A 15,873-nucleotide genomic window follows, 5' to 3' on the forward strand; every position below is an offset into this window, starting at 1 on the left:
TAAATGCTTTTTTGAAATTTTAAATCTTTATGAATATTCCTTGTTTTAAAATATATTTTGAGTTTTGAAAATTTTTTTGCTTGTTACACTTAGAAAAGTATTGATTCTTTTTAATATTATTTCTCTTCCTGAGTAGGTTTTTTCTGGAGGAATGATGTGTACTATCGCACCAATATTTTATGATACATTTCCCAATCCTTTCAGCATTGGTAAAAGAAAGGTTAAGAGTGAGGTCATGCTTAGATTTCCTGAATCAAGTATTCTCATTTTTTCTTAATAAAGATTATCATTCTCAAAGAGGTTGGCTTATAAGGAGATGCAAAGGGTGACTCAATTAGAGTCAGTGCTGAATGGAAACCCAAGTCTAGATCAGGAAGAGACAAAATGGGATAAAAATTGAAAATATGCTTAGGGATCCTGATTTCAACATTCCCCTAGTTCTTTGAGAACAACATATATCTTTTGACTAAGTCATTAAAGGTTTGTTTCACCTGTTTGTCCCTCAGAGTATAAATAAATGGATTTAACATGGGGGAAATGGAAGAAGTATAGACACTCCCTTATTAATGGTCATTTCATCTTTTGCTGAAGGTTTGATAGAGACAAAGAAGCAGCTGCCATAGGTTATAGAAACCCCAATAATGTGGGAAGAATAGGTAGAAAAAGCTTTTGTCCTTTGCTGGGCAGAGGGGAATCTTAGAGTTGTTCTGATGGTATACAGGTAGAGCAAAATCACACACACACACACACACACACACACACACACACACACGAGTCATGATGAAGACTAACACACAACAGACAATAACCATCTGCCCAAGGAACCATGTGTCTGAGCATGAGACTTTCAGAATAGGGTTAGAATCACAGGCAAAGTGGTCAATGGCATTAGAGTCACAGAATTCCAGGTCCAATCCCAAGCTAAGTGATGGGAAATGGTCAAAGTATTCATCCAACAGCAGAAGATAAGCCTTTTGCACACCCTGTGGTTCATGATGGTCATGTAACAAAGGGGTTTGCAGATGGCTACGTATCGATCAAAGAGCATGGAGGCAAGGAGAAAAAAAATCTGTTACACCAAAAAGATCTGTAAAGAAAAAGTTGGCATGCACAAGCATTACAGGGAATAGTCCTATCACCTGTTGATATACTGTACAAGAACCTAGGAATACAAGCAGAAGTGAATAACATTTCTAAGAAGGAAAAGTTTTGGAGAAAAAAGTACATTGCAGTTTTAAGGTGAGAATCCATTAATATGAGAATGATGATGGTCAGGCTTCTGGTTACACTCAACATGTAGGTGATAAGTAGAAATATAAAAACGAGAATCTGTAGTTGAGTGTTATCTGTCAATCCCAGAAGGATGCAACTGGTTAGGGAAGTATGGTTTCTGATTCCTAGGTCCTGACTTCTGCCCAATATTCAGGTAAAACTGAGGGACTTAAGAGCTGAGAAGAGTATAGAAACAAGGTTACAATGGGTTTGTTTAGAAAAGCTAAACAATGTACTTTACACATAGTATTTTGTTTTCTTTGATAATGAACATTTTTTTAATAATTCATGCCCTCAGTTCTGTTGTCATGTCATTTAATATGCTTGAAACTTAGCTTTCAAATATTTTGACCACAATTTATGTTAAGATACACATTTTATAGTGCAGTCCAGTGTATATGCACACATACACACACTTGCATATTACTGAAATTAAAAAATGTCCAAAAAAAATCTACCTTGCTCTCTGATGCTTTCTAATTTGTCTCATCAAAAATAAATGCAGAATCACCAAGTTGACTTCATATTCTACTAAATGGTCATGATCTATATTTGAGAAAAATAAATCTAGGGATTCTTTATAGTCCAAGTAAAACAATTTTTTATGATTTTGAAGTTTACACTGGACTTTAACTTTACCCATTAGAATAGATTTATTCTTCAAAGCCTGATGGCAGTGAAATCATAAACTTCAGGGAATCTTTTTTTCTAAGAATATTTCCCTTATCACTAATTGAAATTTTACTCCGTTTCAATATCTGCTTGAAGCTTTTTTTTTTTCCTGGATAAATGGAAAGCACATGAGAAGTGGTTATGGCACAAGATGTTTCTATATCCATCTACCAAGCAGCTAAGGACACTGTTCCACTGCCATGACCAAACCTAAAATTAATCTACAAAAGACCTTTTCCATATAAAAAAATTATTTCCTAAGGGCACCTTGGTGGCTCAGTCAAGCATCTAACTTTTGTTTCTGGTTCAGGTCATGATCTCACTGTTCATGAGTTCCAACCCCATGCCAAGCTCTGTGCCAACAGCATGGAGCCTGCTTAGGATATTCTCTCTCTCTCTCCCTCTCCCTCTGCCCCTCCCCTGCTTTCTCACTCTCTCTCAAAAAAATACACTTTTTAAAAAATAAAATAAAAAATTCTTTCCCAGATCTTTCCCATGATTTTCTCAAATTTTTGTTGCCCTTATCTGATTTTTACTGATTGCCCCACTTTGGTGCAAAACAGATAACATTTTGATACACACCAAATTCACTAATAAGTCAGAAAGTGTTTTGTACACAACTGAAGAATAGCCTTAATGCTTTGCAATTCAGTCTATTTGTCTGACTGAAATACTTAGACCTTCTTAGCAAGTCACTGATGTTATAATCAGCTCTGAGTATTAAATGCATTCACCAATCGAACTTCTATCCTTAGCTTCTAATAATTTTCTGATTCCTGACTTCCAACCATTTCCTTATGATACAGCTCCTGAACACACCACTCCACTGAAACTATTCTTGATGAGTTTCCCTGATATTTAAGTACCAGTGAAGTGTAGCCATTTTATTTGCACTTTTCCTTGTCAATCACTACTTTTTATGAGGTTCTTGACACATCGTTTGCATGATATCCACACTCCTGGTTGGGTCCCCCCCCCCCCACCCTTCTGTTTTCTCTTTTGTAATTATCTCTTCCCCTACTCACCTTTGTAACATTGAGATTTCTCACACCTCATCCCTAAATCCTCTTAGCTGCTTCTGTATGTGCTTTTCCTGAGAACTGATTAAATCCCATGACTTCAACTTAGCACATAAAATTTGATATTTCAAAATGTGCATTTTGATAATGATCTTTGAATGTCAGACACCTGCCCCTGGAAATTTTACATTCCCTCTAGATGAATTTGTTCAAAACGGATTGCCCCATTTTCTGTATTTCTATTGATCCTTGTCTTACTCTGCTATACAAAGACCAAAACCTAATGTTTATTGCTATATAGTAACAATTGATATCAAGCTATATTGTTTCTTAGTTTAGACTTATCTTGAAATTCTCTTGACGTTGCCAGTACTTTCACTTAGTTTTGCTGTTTCCCTGACTCTAACAAGGGGTATGTTTTGTTTGTTTGGTGAGACAGAGCTACAAAGATGGCCTCTAAAAACACCATAGTGAGAGCCAGTTATGTGGTAGTCATCTTACATGGACTACCTGCCTGGAAAAAACATTGTCATCTAATCATCTATGGTTTTCCCCTCCCCATTTCTCCATCTGTTTGCTGATTCTGACCTGTAACTGGCTCTTAGTGACTCATTCCTGTATCCTGCTTGGATCTTCAAAGGAATTTTTCCAAATTACAACAAACCACATTTATGACCTTTCTACGTGGTTTGTTACTCCCTATGCTTAATAGACGATGTTAAAAAAAGAAGTGTCAGAAATACGATTTCTATGTTGTTGAATGTAATAACCACAAAATTAAAGGAGTCTGATATAGAGTTAAAGATAATATTTGCCCTCAGACCTAGATAATGTTATATTGTTTATTATGTTGACTCAATTTTAAAACTAATCTGACACCTCTTACTTTTTTCATATCCCTGACTCTAATTTAGGGAATTCTTTTTGGCTTTTATGTTTGGTGGGGAAAATATTCTGAGTGGCATTTAAATCACACCATGCGCGATCTGTCAGCCCATATATAATACCTACATTAAGGCAAAAAGTGTTATCACTGTGTTGGACACAGAAATAGCTTTCCTTTCACGGTTTCCACTCATGCCTCAATATACTTATCAGAAACATTAACACCAGAGATTAAAGAAACTTAAATTCTGGATTTGGACCAAAAGCTGTTCTGGGATTCTTCCTCAGCCAACATCAACTAACTACATTAACACCAGCTGAAATTATTTCAGTCTCCAAGGCTTGTTTAAAGCCATCAATAAATTGGGAGGAAAAAACCCCATAATTTCTTTTGGAAATTCCAAGTAACTGATTATGTGAAGGCTTCATTTGATTGCTTTAAAGTATTCTTTTCTTCCAGAAGTGGGAGATACTGTCTATACACCACCCACCAATTTCCCAGAGTAAATCTCACAGTGTTTAGACTCCATTAAAGAGATGAAGGACTGCTGTAATGTTTTAGGAGGAGCTGAAAGCACTCCCAAGGATGTATCACACAAGTAACAGATTAAATAAATATTAACAGTAGATTTAGTAAGTGAAATAATAGACTCCAGATATAGAAAAGGATTACATATATAGTCCACCAGCCCCTCTTTTCCTCATACTTGAGGCATGCAATTGATGCCTGACACAACTCTGGAAGCTAGATCATGTCCTTGCTCCTAAATATCTTGAAAAATAAATTGACACCCTTGTTTGATTCACACCTATTTACTTCTTAGGTCTTTTAGAGAACTGAGCATCTTAGAGTGAAGGGTAACCTTACTTATATCGGCAGATAATCTGCAATTCAGGGCTGCTTCTTGAAGTCCTTTATTTCACATATTTTTAGGTGACCTGATATTCAATGCTGCACAAACCCAGACTTATCAATATCTTCAATCAACTAAAAAATTATGAACTCTTGTTTCTTTTAACTATAATTCAATTAACTATTCCATCTAATTTTGGCAAGACATATGAAACTGTTTCTAAGAGAAAATAATTTTCTAAGTCTCTCAAAAACCATAGACATAATGGTTTTAGTTGATTATCCCTGAGTATCGTGAGGATTAGAAAAATGAAGATTATGTTTGTATGGGCTTTTATGTGGACTTCTGGTCGCTTTTACTCATGGACCCAGACTCACCTCACAGACAGCTCTGGGATGGTATTGATTATCCAATCATTTCATTTCTAACATGTGGCCTAGACCTTCCTACCAAGGTATTTGTGCTATTTCGAAAGGTAATTGCTACTCCAAAGTCTGGAAGAATAAACCAAGAATTCCCTCTGGTTTACATAGCCCTGATATTTGAACTTTCCAAAATCAATAAAAATGAGAATTTTATCAAGATTGATGTTTGTTTTATGTGCCAAACATGAGTGAATAAACACAAGTCCCAGGTGAATTGGGTTCCAATGTTATTAATGAATCTTTTGTGTAATCTTTTGGCAAAGATCCTGAAACATGTAGGACTGGGGACCATGTCCTCAGAGACCTGAAGATTCGACAATGATATTCAACACAGGACTTTTACACAAAATAAAAACCAAATTAAAAAGAGCAAGTCTACCATTTCTTCCTTTTATTCAATAACATCTATAGCTGCTAATAGCTGCTGACAGAATACAGTTACCCCTTTTCTCCTTCTGTAACATTATTACCTTAAATGACTCATTATAAACAAATATAGACAAGTTAAACTTAATGTAATAAGCACCCTAATATCTCAGATTACAGCCTTCAAGAAATTTCCTATGTAAATATATTCATATTGTTATATTTTAAATTATGAAACACTCTTTACATATTTTTCAGATTACTTGATAATTAAAAACTTAAAACTTTTTATCTCAATAATTACAAATTTGTATCATTTAGGTACCATGTAATATTTCTTTTTGGAGAATTCCATCATAATTAGAAATCAATCCTAACAGTTGAAACTTTGTAATTTCTAAAAAGTTTTTTTCACCATTATAAAAAATAACTACTTTGAACTGATCAAATGGTTCTACAATTTTTATTATAAATTCATGTTGTCTCTTTTTAAATCAACTATCAGCTGTGATGCAAAATGCATTCTTGAACATCTTTGTCTATTTGCAGGATTTCCTATAAGTGGGCATTACTACTTGTATGCATATTAACAATTTAATTTGTTATGTGTGTTGCAAATATTTCCCCCCCTCTTTTGTTGGTCTTTAATTGTGTTTATGCCATGCTTTATTTTTTTTAGCATAGAATCTCATGATATATTCAGAAAAAGTGTATATTTATCTGAATCTTACATATTTTTCATATATATTCTTCTCACTTTATACTTTTAAAATGAACCATGCTGTTCTATTTTTCAAATTTGTTTATTAACAGATTTAACCATGTTTTTGTATGATTTGTGGTTACCCTCAATATTTTTATTTTTGTTTTGTTTATGCTTTATTTTACTTTTTATAATTTTAGTAAAATATATATAACAAAATTTACCATCTCAACTACTTTCAGAGTATAGTTCATAAGTGTTAAGTACATGACACATTTCCAAAGGCAAGGGAATTAAAAGCAAAAATGAACTATTGGGACCTCATGAACATAAAAAGCTGCACTACAAAGGAAACAACAAAACTAAAAGGCAACCAACAGAATGGGAAAAGATATTTGCAAATGACATATCAGACAAAGGGCTAGTATCCAAAACCTATAAAGAACTCACCAAACTCCACACCCGAAAAACAAATAATCCATTGAAGAAGTGGGCAGAAGAGATACTTTTCCAAAGAAGACATCCAGATGGCCAACTGACATGAAAAGATGCTCAATGTCACTCCTCATCAGGGAAATACAAATCAAAGCCACACTGAGATACTACCTCACACCAGTCACAGTGGCTAAAATGAACACATCAGGAAACTATAGATGCTGGTGAGGATGTGAAGAAACAGGAACCCTCTTGCACTGTTGGTGGGAATGAAAACTGGTGCAGCCGCTCTGGAAAACAGTGTGGAGGTTCCTCAAAAAAATTAAAAATAGAACTACCCTATGACCCAGGAATAGCACTGCCAGGAATTTACCCAAGGGCTACAGGAGTGCTGATGCATGGGGGCACATGTACCCTAATGTTTATAGCAGCACTTTCAACAATAGCCAAATTATGGAAAGAGCCTAAATGTCCATCAACTGAGAATGGATATAGATGTAGTTTATATATACAATGGAATACTACTTGACAATAAGAATGAAATCATGCCATTTGCAGCAACGTGGATGCAACTGGAGGGTATTATGCTAAATGAAATAAGTCAGTCAGAGAAAGACAGATATATGTTTTCACTCATATGTGGAACCCAAGAAACTTAACACAAGACCATGGGGGAAGGGAGGAGAGAAAAAATATTTGCAAACAGAGGGAGAGAGGCAAACCATAAAGAGACTCTTAAATACAGAGAACAAACTGAGGGTTGATGGGGGGTGGGGGAGAGGGGAAAGTGGGTGATGGGCATTGAGAAGGGCCCTTGTTGGGATGGGCACTGGTGTTGTATGTAAGCCAACTTGACAATAAATTATATTTCAAAAAATTCATCATGAAAATGTAAGTTAGAAATATATATGTGCCCAAATACATAAATCAAATATTAAAAAAACTGAGGGGAAAATAGACAGAAATACAATAGGAAATTTCAATACCCTAACTTCTTGGATAAAACATCCAGGCAGAAAATCAATAAGGAAACAGATGATCTAAATAGCGTTACAAAGCAAATGGATCTAACAGACTTCTACAGAACATTCCACCCAACAGCAACAGAATACACATTCCTCTTGGGGGGTATACAGCATATTCTGCAGGATAGTTCCCATTTTAGGTCACACTACAACAAAAATATCCTAAAATTGACTATGGTTATAGTGGCACAATATACTAAAAACCATTGAATCGTACACTTTAAATGGGTAAATTGCATGGTATATGAATTACATATCAATAAAACTTTCTTAAAAAAAACTGTCAATTACATTACAAGAAGGGAATATTTAGGATAATCTCACTCATGATCAAACACACAAAATTCTCAAACAAGATGTTAACAAAATTCATCCAATGATATATAAAAAGGATGATATGATGGGCATTGAGGAAGGCACCTGTTGGGATGAGCACTGGGTGTTGTATGGAAACCAATTTGACAATAAATTTCATATTAAAAAAATAAAAAAATAATAAAAATAAGATGATAAGCCAAGATAAATTTTTATTAATTCTTAAAATCCAAGGCTGATTTGAGATCTGAAAATTAATGTAATTTACCACATTAATAGAATATAAAAATCATGATTCAATAAATTTCAAAAAAGTTTGATAAAATTCCATATTTTTCATGATAAAACCCTTTCACAAATAAAAAATGAACTTCTCTAATCTGATAAACTATACCCATATTCCCACAAATATCTAACAAACATCATACTTAACGTTGAAATGTTTATAGTTTATTTCTGAAATCAGGAATAAGACAAGGATATATGATATCATCACTTCTACTTAGCAGTGTCCTGGAAGCTCTAGCCAGAACAATAAATCAAGAGAAAGGAATAAAGAAATAGAAGAACTTAAAAGAAATGTGCAAAACTAAGTTTACTTAGAAATGAAATTTTTTTATGTAGAAAATCCAAAATAATCTAAGGAAAAAAATTCAGAATTTATAAGGCAACTTAAAGTTCATGAATACAAAATTAGTACTCACTAAACATGTTTGCTTCTTATATAGGAATGAAAACTGGGAAGATAAAAACTTTTAATGATTTCCTTTACAGCAGTACCCAAAAGAACGAATACTTATAAATAAATCTAATGAGTCATGTGCAATTCTAAACACACACATATGCACCCAAAAGAAAAAACTATAAAATACTGAAATTTTAAAATAACCAAATAAATGAATGGGGATACCATGTTAATGAATTGGAACAGTCACTACTCTAAAAATGTAAATTGACGACTGTATGCTACCATATATGAGAGACAAAGAAGCAAAAATTGTACAATAGGCAACCTCCCACCCTGCTATGCTCGGGGCTTAGCCTTTTGGGTCTTAGCCCGATAGGCCTGTGCCAGCAGGAAGAAAGCTGCCTCCTGGAAAGAAAAGCCTAAATGTCCCAACTCTCTGTGTGTGACTCACCGCTACAGTACCACAACCTTAGCGTTTAAAACAACACAAACTTGTTCTCTTACGGTTCTGGAGCTTCCAAAGACCTCCCGTGTTCCGTGGCTCATGGCTGCTTCCTTGCAATGCTCCAACCCACGCACTTACACCCAACCGCACACCTACCCACTTCCGGCTTCCAGCCTCACTCTTATAAGGATCCTTGTGATTACATTGGGCCCACCTGGATAACCGAAAACCATCTTCCCATCTCAAGACCCTTAACCTAATCACATAGGTAAAGACTTTTTTTTTCCCAGCCAAACAAGGTAATATATGCACCGGTTCTGGTAATATATGCACCGTTAGGACATGAACATCTTTGGAGGCCATTATTGTCTACCAAAGTTACCAATATTTGTATTTTTTTAAATTAAGACAAAATTTTAAAATTAATTAGAGAGCATTTGAACCTCTTTGTAAACACCTGTGTGCAATTCCCAATTAATTTGTTGTTTTCAGGTGCTGACTTTCAGGGCTAAGTAATGTTTTTTTTTTCTTTTAGTTGGAAACTTTCTGGAGCACGTGAGTGTGATGACTGTGGTATTGTCTGGGTTACTAAGCAGCTTGGATGAGCATCTGTGTAGGAATCACTCTGGTAGGTTATATTTAAAAACTGTTTCTTCCAAATGTTCAGAACAGGGCCAGGTCTCTACTAAGAAGCAGCCTTAAATCTGCTACAGGAAAAAAGAAAGAAAAAAGGTAGAGCTTATAAAATGCAGAAGGTGATTAAATCACTTTGTTTACTATTAACAGCTGTCTAATAACCAATGAGGAAGCAAGGAGAAAGGAAAAACCTGCAGCGCAGCTTCTTGACTGATCATTGAACCAGTTAATCACATTCTGATTAGAAGTGAGTGGAGAAAGAAAACATGGGCACCATATTCCTGTGAGTTTTCTCTTCTAGGCGTGGAAAAGAGGAACCATAGTGCTAAGATGCCCTTGGACTGGAGCTGGAGACCAAAAAACAAACAGCAACCAAAGACAAAACTAAAAGACCTCAGCAAAATCTGGGTAGGGCAAGCCCGTGCTGAAATGTATTTGCTTTTGTTTTGTTTCTTCCTTGAATTGGTAATTGCAGAACATCCACCCCCTTAATGCGGGGAGGAGAGGTGTGAAGTCTCCTGGTCTCTTGTCTAATGAGAAAAGCCCCCTACCACCAGTTGCTACACAGAGCTCTGGGTTTTGAAAGTTCAAGTTGCTACTGCTAAAACAATCAAGTAAAATTGAAAGCACACTTGTAAACAGATTAACACAGCTCTAAAACGAGGAAGTTCAATGTTTACCTAAATGGTTCCCCCCCTCCCTGCTCCCCGCTTGCTTCTCATAACATTTTATGTGTATTTTCATCTCCTGGGAGGGCATTAACTAATACATAATGTTACTTTATTAAAAAATTATTGATGAGGGAGGATAAGGCAAGCTGACAGGATGCAACCCCCCACCAATGGGATATTGTGATACTCCTCAGGCACTCCTGGCTGCCCAAGAACAAAGGGAAAAACAAATGGTTAACTGATAGAGATCACAGTCCTGCAAGACCTAAGTCTCCATCACCCCTCCATAGTGATATGGGAAACAAAGACAGAAAGAAATTGCAGATAGAACCAAATTTCCTTATAACCTGCAGCCCATTGACAGATACTAGAGGCAGGCAAAGTAAAACATTTCTCCAGTAACTCCTTACTGTCTTAATGTTAATGCTTTGCTAGAGGGAAAAACCACCTTAGTTTGACAACAGCTAGGCCTCCAGCATCCTATGAGTCTTCTTTAGCCTATGGAAATTTCACTGGAAACTTCCCCTGGACTTTACCTCCCCAACTCCATAGTATATAACCAGTCTCTCCTCATGGTCCTGGGGCAGCTCTTCCTGCCCACAGGTCATGTCCATGCTTTAATAAACCACATTTTTGCACCAAAAATAAATATATACATACATAAATAATAAATAATAAAAAATAAAATAAAAATGTAAATTGTTAGGCTACCTGGGTGGCTCAGTCAGTCATGATCTCATAGTTCATAGGATGGAGCCCCACATCAGGGTCTGTACTGTCACCTTGGGATCCTCTCTTTTGCTCTCTCTCTGCCCCTCCTCTGCTCATGCTCTCTCTCTCTCTCTCTTTCTCTCAAACTTTAAAAATTTTTTTAATTAAAAACTAAAAATGTAAATTATTCCCAAATTGACCCTTCAATTTAAAACAAATTCCATTAGAATCCTAGCAAATTATTTTCCTATAAATTGATCATCTGATTCTAAAATTTATATGAAAATTCAGAGAACGAAAACTAGACAAACACCCCTGAAAAAGAACAGAATTATATTGGCAATAGTACAGGAAAACAGACCAATAGAATAGAAAAGGAAGTGCAGAAAGAGACCCATGTGAATGTTTCCCTGCCTCCGTTTCCCAAGCCTGTCTTACCTCCCTTGGACCCTCCTTCCCCACCTCAGCCCCTATTTCCTCCTTCCCAATAGAAGGAAGCTCTAATATTGTTGTGAGGGCTTGCCCTTCTCTCTTGATAACTGACCCACATTTGTAAAAGATCTGAAGGCATTTCTACAGTAAGTGTGACTTCTGCAATTCTATAGGGATATACAGAATTTTTTTTTTATTATTTTGGGTGGAGAGAGGGGCTACGAGCCAGCAAGTCACTTACATGCACATGTGGATTCTCTGATGCCAGCTCAGATTTCTCAAGTTCTCAGCTACTGAGCTTTATGAAAAGCTGGCCCTGCTGAGCATTGTGGAAGGCTGAGGGGTGATCTCTGGACTTGGGATAAAATGATGGTTACTTAGCACAACATACCCAGATCCTGTATTCTTGGTAAGCTGAATGACATCTTTGGGTTTAGCAAGTTCCCTGCACGTTTTGAGTTTGAAATAGCAGCAGTTGACTTATAAATTAGCAGTGATTAATGAATATATGAATGATAATTAGTTCTGCTTTAATAGGACCCATGGGGCCACCTGGGTGGCTCAGTCAGTTAAACGTCTGACTCTTGGTTTCGGCTCAGGACATGATCTCACAGGTTCAGAAATTTAGTCCCCCGTCAGACTCTGGGCTGATAGTGTGGAGCTTGTTTGAGATTCTTTGTCTCCCTGTCTCTCTGCCCCTTTCCTGCTCATGCTCTCTCTCCCTCTCTGAAAAGTAAAATAAATATATTTAAAAAACAAAAATTAATAATCAGATGGGGAAGAGTGACTTGAGTAGATCATATGAGTATGTCCTACAACAGAACTCATCAGATGATTCCCAGCATTTCAACAGGGTAAAAAGAACATGGTGAGAATAATTTCATCATCTGACTTTTTTTTTTTTTTTTTTTTGCTGCCACTGATACTATTATGATTACATTTCTTACCTCTGTGGACACTGCCCCACAGGTGCTGGTTAAGTTTTTTTCTTTGTTTTTCTTTGTTTTGTTTTGTTTGCCAAAGTTAATTTCACCATAGATTCATTAGTGGTTTGAATAGTCACCAAGGACATTTTCATTTTTCCACTTAGTTGTTCCCTGTGCACTTGAGCAGATAAAACCAATAAAGCACATGTCATTTCTATTAATGAAAATTTATAGAGCAACCCATTTCTTTGCAGAGAGGTCAGGCCATGTTCACTTCCACAGCCAGGCAGAGTTACTAACATTTACTTAGCATTGTTTGTCCATTCTTTCAGTCACAGAATTCAGGAAAAATATTATTTGATAGCTTAAAGAGAGATAGGAACTCTCATCAGATCCATTTTAGACTTAGTGATGATAAGAGCAAAGGGTGCCATTCCCTATGCCACTGCATATTATCTTGCATTTGCAGGCACTCTTACCTGGAAGACTATGTGGGGCTTCAAAGTATGCCAAAGTTAACTCAAAATTATAGCCACGAGTACCCAGTGTTTCTCAGACCCAAGAAGGAACTTAGAGTTAAATTTCCCAAAAAATGATGGGGAACCACCAGAAAGTAAGTATGAAACATTTGTCATTTTGTGGCTAAATGTTCAGGAACTGGAATCATAGAAGGTGTAGAAAAGCTGTCCCTGGCTAAAGACAGTGAATTTAGGGGTGCCTGGGTGGCTCAGTTGGTTAGGCGACCGACTTCAGCTCAGGTCATGATCTCATAGTTTGTGAGTTTGAGCCCCGCATCAGGCTCTGTGCTGACAGCTCAGAGCCTGGAGCCTACTTCAGATTCTGTGGCTCCCCCTCTCTCTACCCCTCCCCTGCTCATGTTCTATGTCTCTCTGTCTCTCAATAATAAATAAACGTTAAAAAAAATACATATGAATGGTTCCATGTGTACTTAAAAAAAAAAGGCAGTGAATTTAGATATTTCTGCTAAAAAATCTGAGTTCAAAAGTACTTTCATGTGCAGAAAGGATCTGAAAAGTAATCTCTGGGCTGCCATTTGTTTATTATAACATAGTAATGAATCTGAACATGATTCTTGAGCAGTGTTCTTGGAAAAGATCAGAGTTAAGGATAAGACCAGCCAGCCACACACACAACTGGTGGGGGGGGGGGGGGGGAGGTGTAGTCACTGCTGTGCTATAATGAGAAAGACCAAAAAAAGGCTATCAAAAATTCTCTCTCCCTTTTTCATAGATTCTTAGAACACAAGAGCTAGAAATAATTTCAAAGGGGCAACCACCCACCTAAGCCATCCTGCTAAATGGTTAAATTATCCTTGAAGATTTCCAGCCCATCTCTTGGGCTCCCGCAGTCCTAAAAGAACTCATAGTAATTAATGTCATGTTAATTAGGTTAAACATCATTGTAAGATTTGGAGCCTCTGATGTTCATTGTTTTTTTTACTGGTGAATTCAGTCAAATAACAAAACATGTAAAATAATACATTTATTATTAATTTAAAACATTAAAAGATCAGGGAAATGTAATGATGATTTTTTACTGAAATAACCATTTAGAATAAAGTGGTGTACCTCCCTATAAGAAAAATGCCAGTGAAACAATTATCAGGATTATCATGTTAGGAAAAAATATTAAAAATAATACTCAAAATAATAATTCCCAAATCCCCAAGGCTTTGGAAAATAGAGATTCTCATTTACAAACGGTGGGAGTATACACAGAGACACATTTTCCAAAGGACTAGTTTGGGAATAAGTATGAGAAGTATTTTATTCCATTTTTTTTTTTACCAGTTCTTATTTTTTTTTTTAATATCAAATTTATTGTCAATTTGGTTTCCATACAACACCCAATGCTCATCCCAACAGGCGCCCTCCTCAACCATCACCCACCCTCCCCTCCCTCCCACGCCCCATCTACCCTCAGTTTTTTCTCAGTTATTAAGAGTCTCTTATGCTTTGGCTCTCTCCCTCTCTAACCTCTTTTTTTTTTCCTTCCCCTCCCCCATGGACTTCTGTTAAGTTTCTCAGGATCCACATAAGAGTGAAAACATATGGTATCTGTCTTTCTTTGTATGACTTATTTCACTTAGCATAACACTCTCCAGTTCCACCCACATTGCTACAAAAGGCCATATTTCGTTGTTTCTCATTGCCATGTAGTATTCCATTATGTATATTAACCACAATTTCTTTATCCATTGGTCACTTGGTGGACATTTAGGCTCCTTCCATAATTTGGCTATTGTTGAGAGTGCTGCTATAAACATTGGGGTACAAGTGCCCCTATGCATCAGCCCTCCTGTAGCCCTTGGGTAAATTCCTAGCAGTGCTATTGCTGGGTCATAGAGTAGGTCTGTTTTTAATTTTTTGAGGAACCTCCACACTGTTTTCCAGAGCAGCTGCACCAGTTTGCATTCCCACCAACAGTGCAAGAGGGTTCCTGTTTCTCCACATCCTCGCCAGCATCTATAGTCTCCTGATTTGTTCATTTTGGCCACTCTGACTGGCGTGAGGTGATATCTGAGTGTGGTTCTGATTTGTATTTCCCTGATGAGGAGCGATATTGAGCATCTTTTCATGTGCCTGTTGGCCATCTGGATGTCTTCTTTACAGAAGTGTCTATTCATGTTTTCTACCCATCACTTCACTGGATCATTTGTTTTTCGGGTGTGGAGTTTGGTGAGCTCTTTATAGATTTAGGATACTAGCCCTTTCTCTGATATGTCACTTGCAAATATCTTTTCCCATTCTGTTGGTTGCCTTTTAGTTTTGCAGATTGTTTCCTTGCTGTGCAGAAGCTTTTTATGTTCATAAGGTCCCAATAGTTCATTTTTGTTTTTAATTCCCTTGCCTTTGGGGATGTGTCAAGTAAGAAATTGCTACGGCTGAGGTCAGAGAGGTTTTTTCCTGCTTTCTCCTCTAGGGTTTTGATGGTTTCCTGTCTCACATTCAGGTCCTTTATCCATTTTGAGTTTATTTTTGTGAATGCTGTAAGAAATTGGTCTAGTTTCATCCTTCTACATGTTGCTGTCCAGTTCTCCCAGCACCATTTGTTAAAGAGACTGTCTTTTTTCCATTGGATATTCTTTCCTGCTTTGTCAAAGATTAGTTGACCATACATTTGTGGGTCTAGTTCTGGGGTTTCTATTCTATTCCATTGGTCTATGTGTCTGTTTTTGTGCCAATACCATGCTGTCTTGATGATTACAGCTTTGTAGTAGAGGCTAAAGTCTGGGATTGTGATGTCTCATGCTTTGGTCTTCTTCTTCAAAATTACTTTGGCTATTTGGGGCCCTTTATGGTTCCATACAAATTTTAGGATTGCTTGTACTAGCTTCGAGAAGAATGCTGGCGCAATTTTGATTGGGATTGC

General features: G+C 36.6%; 1 pseudogene; it reads right to left on the bottom strand.

Annotated features, from left to right (window-relative positions):
- Positions 1-400: 400 nt before the first annotated feature.
- Positions 401-4,042, bottom strand: LOC106986873 (olfactory receptor 6C2-like; annotated as a pseudogene).
- Positions 4,043-15,873: the final 11,831 nt, after the last annotated feature.

Source organism: Acinonyx jubatus, chromosome B4, assembly GCF_027475565.1.
Source record: "Acinonyx jubatus isolate Ajub_Pintada_27869175 chromosome B4, VMU_Ajub_asm_v1.0, whole genome shotgun sequence".
Lineage (NCBI taxonomy): Eukaryota > Metazoa > Chordata > Mammalia > Carnivora > Felidae > Acinonyx > Acinonyx jubatus.